Below are 6,070 nucleotides of genomic sequence, written 5' to 3'. Positions count from 1 at the left end.
TTAGCTATCCAGCCTGTGGAAGGGGCGGGGCCGCAGCGGTTGCCTGGGAAGCCCGGTCACTAGGCAACGGCTCAGCTGCGCCCCAGCAGCATCAGGACCAGCATCTGGCTGTCACTCAGCCACCACTATCTCCACCCAATACCCCAATTCAGGATAAATATAAAATCCAGTACTCTGGAAGCCTCCAAATTGTTTTTCAAATGGCTTTATACCCTCAACTGTCCCTAAATCTGAAATCTTCTCTCCAGCCCCCCCGACCCTCAACCACAAAACTGAGTTCAACATCAACTGGGGGCAAAATCTGTGCAAAGGGCAAAGATGCTGCTGCCTTCTATTACTTTCCTTTCTGTTTATATTTTTTTGGGATGTGGGGGATCACTGACGAGGCTGGTATTTGTTGTCCATTCCTAAATGTGCTTGAACTGAGTGTGTTGCTGGGCCATTTCAGAGGGCAGTTAAGAGTCAACCGCATTACAATGGATCTGGAGTCACATATAGGCCAGATAAGGATACCAGATTATCCTCAGTACAGGTTAGTGAAACAGATTTATTTTATAACAATCAATTGTAGTACTCATGGCACCATTATTGAGACTCACTCCAGATTTATTAATTGACTTTAAATTCCATCAGCTGCCATGGTAGGAATTCAGTTTATGTCTGCAGAGCATCAGCCTGAGTATCTGGATTGCTAATCCAGTGACAATATCACCATGCCACAATTTGCTTTTTCTTGCAACCTGGAGAGAAATCTGAGCCAGTAAGTGTTTAGCACTTTTATCCACTACTTGTGCAAGCTAGTGTAAAGAAAAGGAAACCAAACTTACAACAGACTAAATCTGACACATAAAGAAGCTGTCTGATTTACAGTAAGATACGGTGGAACCTGCAGTATGGTAGTAGGATTTTATGATTAGCATGACTTTCCAACTCTCCACCTTGTAACTCTCCCCCTCAGAGATATTGAGCTTGAATGTGAGTTGGTGTCTCTCCACCACATAAGGCAGAGCACAGCACCAAAACAGTCTGCTCCAGACTTTGGTATCATCTTGTAGATAAATATAGGTTCAGAACAAGGTTGGAGAGATGGATAGTGTGCAGAGTAAGTCAGTATTTCCTATATAACCCTATTTTAACACTTGAAATTGACATGATCCGCGATTCAACAAAATAAACAGCATGAAAGCAATATAGTAACATGTATAATTATAGTAAGTATATAATTATTGAACTTTGGATCATCATTTAATCCATCATATAAATATGTAAATCAGTGCTTTTAAAGTACTTTGTAAAATTGTACTGTGTGCTCACTAGTCCATTACTTCATCTAAGGCACCTAAGCTCATGAACCTTGATCAGAAAGCAGAAGAAGCAAAGGTTGAAATTCTTGACATGGCTGACTTGGAGCGCATGTCATTCTTCAAAGCCAACAGGACAAGACTGTGCTTCGTCAGGCCACAGCTCAACAGTGGAGACATTGTACTGGGTTCGTGGCTGGGGCTGGATTTCCAGACTTAGTAATGTTGGTGTGGGATGGTGGGTGGTTGGAAAGTTTACAAACTGTTTCTCTGTTTCTGTGACACCAGTTGAGGGCACAAGTCATGATTTGGAAACTGCTGGAGTAAGAGAAACCACAGAAACTGATCTGAACAGGTATAACACACTTCCTACGTATAAACCTAAGGATATAGACTACTGGAAAGATAGAATGTGGACCATGATATCTTGGTACAGGAGGTTATTGAAAGGCATGAGGTGGGTGAGCCTCAAAGGCTTTATTCCTTTTCATTGTGGGATGGGCTGATTTATTTTATGCTCCCACCATTTGTTGACTTTATGTGAGACAAGATGCATTTTCCATGTTTGTCAAAGGCTTTTGTTTTGTTCATTGACAAACGGATCATTGTTTCATTGAAAAGAACATTTACATTAAAAAGGGGGAAGGACTAGGCCCCATTTGACCCCCACAGACATGCTTTGTCTTTCAAAAAGTTATGATCTTTAAACATACAGATACCGAAATACATAGCCTCAGCGCCATCTTCCCGCACTATCTTCATATCCTTTCATTTCCTCAATATCCAAAAACATATTGATGTCTATATTGACTATACTCAATGACTAGCACAGAGAATTTCAATAATTCAATAACCTTGCACCCTTAATTTCTAGGGGTCATGTATTTTCTTTAAATGTCTGGCTCCCTTATATTGTTTTGCACAGCTTCACACACACGGTACCTTGAATGGACTGACTTGTAAGCAAACTGCTGGTTGTTGCACAGCTTACACAGAACATTAGTCTTGAGCTAAGACATTTCTCCTCATCTCACATTAATTCTTGGAATCGATGCATTTCTGGCAAAGTCAGCATTTATTGTCCATTTACAAATACTCTCGAGGAGATAGTGGCAAGCCACTTTCTTGAATACAATTCAATGGCTTCTGAGGACAATTAAGAGTCAGATACATTGCTGTGAATCTGGATTCACATATAGATCAAACCATAAAGGGGTGTAAGTGAACCAGAACTAGATAATCCAATTGTCTCAGAGCCAACATTACTGAAATTATCCTTATTTTATTCCAGATTTATTCATCTTTTATCTTACAATTCTGAAGGAGTCACTATATCCAAATTATTAGTCTGTCTTTTCTCTGTACATTGACTGATGTCTGCACATTTCTAGCGCTTTCAATGCATTTACTTCAAATTTTTGACTTAGGTGTTTTCATTTTTGTCTTGCATTGTTTTCATTAGCTCTTTGCAATAATTGTAATCCAACATCTACCAGCAGAGGGCTGTGTCACACCAAGCTGTACACCAAATATAATAGGTGCTGGTCTGGTGCTGTCCTCCAGTGGCATTTATAGGAATGTTGCACATTTATGGTACATACAGGATCTAATCATGGTCTGGTGTCAAACTTGAAATTCATTAAGGAAGAAAGGGAAGATCACACAGGATAGTGAAAAGTCAACAAGGTAGACATGAAGAGAGAAGAGGTCAGAAATAAGATGAGGAAGAAGGGGTTTTGGCTGAAATAACATTCAGGAGTTGCTGGAGCTTCCATTCTTTATTGCCTGTAATGAAGAGAATAAACATTATGTGGCTCCTGTCTAATAAACTGAGAAAGAGTGAGACCAATGACAGTTGAGGCATGAATTTAACTGTTGCTTCTCTCAAAATGAATTGGTAGTGTTGTAGCTAGGAGAAAATTACCACAGATGTTGGATTGTTCATTGAAAATAAAAACTACTGAAAATCACTGTGAGTCAGGCAGCATACGTGGAGAGAGAGCAAGCTAACGTTTTATGTCATCCAGACTCAAACCCTTAGCTTGCTCTTTCTCCATGGATGCTGCCTGACCTGCTGTTATTTCAGCAATTTTTGTTTTCAGTTGTGTTGTAGCTAGTTTGGTGGTGTATACTGCCTAATTAGTAACTACTAACAGTGTTAAGTACTTATATGTGGCAACACGGGGGGGGTTTATTTTAGAATGGAATCATGAACACCATCTCTCTCCTCTCCATCAAAGCTGGATGAGGGAAAGTCTCTGTAGAAGCAATGAGCTGATGACTGGCTCCCTCACCCTCTATGTGCCTGATCAGCACAGTCCAAATTCTGCAACTATCAACAAATCAAAACTCATTTGAAATATAAAATGCAGTGACTGCTGAGCTCCTGCACCAAATTCTCCTCACCTTCTCCTGTCTTGTACTCACTAGATAGGTGCTGCATATGATTTAGTATTGTTTCAAGATCCCGGGTTTGAACCCTGATTGTGCTGAGTCTAAACGGTGGTTGATCTAATTCACTTCAATAACGAAGCACCATGAAGTGCTTTACGACACTTTCACTACATGAAGGCTATGTCAGGAGCAATGAACAATATGCTGGCACCATCTGTTAAATTCACAGAGAGATCAGAAAGTCTACCCTTGGCAAGTAATGAATGGAAGTTTTTGATGTGTTCGTACTGAGACCAGTGGAAGAAAATGATCATAAAGAGTTGTAGCCCATGTTATCTGAAAATGGATACATATGAAATGGAAATTGCAGCCAAGGGAAGTTACTGACTTGACCTTAACATGCAGACTAATTAATCTATTTGTAGGCTTTCTTTTGCCAAGTACTTAATAATTAAGATAAAATCATGACATTGACAATGCTGTCATGTGCTTCCTTCTTTTAAAAGAGACCAAGGTTAGAATGCTGATATGAAAGAGTTAGTGATCCACCCTTACTTGAAGTGTCCTAATATTAACTATTCTCATCAGCTAATTATAATTGCTGAGTCATATATCCAAGTACAGCAAAGAAGTGAAAGTATGCAATAGAAGTGTTTCTTCAACTTGCATATTATCATTATCCTTTATTTTTCTTTTCTTCATTTCGCAAAAAAAGTAATGTTGTCCTCAGATAACCAACCCTTCTCCAACTCTCTCCTGTCAGAAACTTTGTCATTAATATATTGCATTCTTCCTTCCAAACTATATGTCCCCTGAACTTTCTTCCTGCTAATCAAAACTCATCCGTGAGCTAGAAAGATACCACAGAATCTCTATAGTATAGAAGCAGACCATTCAGGCCATTGAGTCCACACCGACCCTCCATACAGCATCCCACCCCATATCTGTAACCTTGCATTTCCCACGGTTAATCCCCCTAGCCTGCACATCCCTAGACACCACTGTCAATTTAACATGGCCTGCACATCTTTGGATTGTGGGAGGAAACCTATGCAGACAAGGGGAGAATGTGTAAATTCCACAAAGACAGTCAGCCAAGGTACTGTGAAGCACCAGTGCTAAACACTGAGCCACCATGCCATCCTAGAAAGTGAAAAGAGTTAATTAGAGATTGGTGCGGAGCATCAAGATAGGCATTGATCAGGCATAATTCCTATTTCAGAGCTGCATATTCAATGCAATTGCTGTGCCAAGATCCCTTCCTAATAACATTGTGGATGAATCCAGACTACAAGGACTGCAGCAGTTCTAGGTGGCAGCTTGCTGCTACCACTATCTCAAAGTCATTTTGCGGTGGACAATAAGTGCTGGCATGGCCTGAGATGCCTACAGCCCGTGAAAGATACTTTTCAAAATCTTTTGCAAAAGGACTTGTTTCACACCAGAGTGACTGACAATCTCAGAATATCCTCTTCTATTTCCAGCTAATTAGACTTCAGTACCTCATCATCTGGGACAGCCTGGCAATCCAAATGACAACTGACTGTTTCTGCTCCAAGTCAATGAGCCTGGTAAAACTGGAACTCAGATCCATGGCAATGCAGTTGGAAAGAAGGAAGATTTTTCTCTCCAGATATCAATATGTCAGGCAACTATGTATGGCTCTATATAAAACTTGTATTTCCTGTGTATTTGCAGCTTTATATATACACAAACTAATGAATTAGGAGTAGGAGGAGGCCACTCAGTCTGTTGAATCTGCTCTGATAATCAATAAGGTCTGATTAATTGATCTACCCACTTCCCTTCCATTCCCTTACTTATCAAGAATCTATTTACCACTGCCTTAAAATAAATTCAAGGACTTGTTTCCCTGCCTTTACAGGAAGAGAGTTTTAAAGACTCCCAACCATCTATGAGTAAAACTTTCTCCTTGACCCTGTCATAATGGGCTTTTTAAAAACAGTGACCCCTAGTTCTGGGATTCTTCCGATGGACAAAACACCATTTCTCATGCATCTTCCAATCAGGTCACCTCTTGTACTTCTAAGCTCCAGCAGATATAATCCTAGCTTGTACAACATTTTCTCATAGGACCTCTCACCCATTCCAGATACGAGTTTAATAAACTTTCTCTGAATTGTTACCAATACCCGGTATAATTGAAATATAACCTCCCTGTTTTGTATTCAGTTACCTTCAGAATAAACAGGACCATTATTATTTCTGAGTTACTTTCTGTATTAATCTTTTGTGACTTGTACATGAGAAGACCCAGACCACCCCAGTATCTCAGAGCTCTGCAATCTGTCACTATTAAGATAAAAATGCTTATTGTTATTTTTCCAAAATAGACAAATTCATGCTTTCCCACA

Source organism: Chiloscyllium punctatum, chromosome 17, assembly GCF_047496795.1.
Source record: "Chiloscyllium punctatum isolate Juve2018m chromosome 17, sChiPun1.3, whole genome shotgun sequence".
Lineage (NCBI taxonomy): Eukaryota > Metazoa > Chordata > Chondrichthyes > Orectolobiformes > Hemiscylliidae > Chiloscyllium > Chiloscyllium punctatum.
This window is presented reverse-complemented; position numbering follows the sequence as displayed.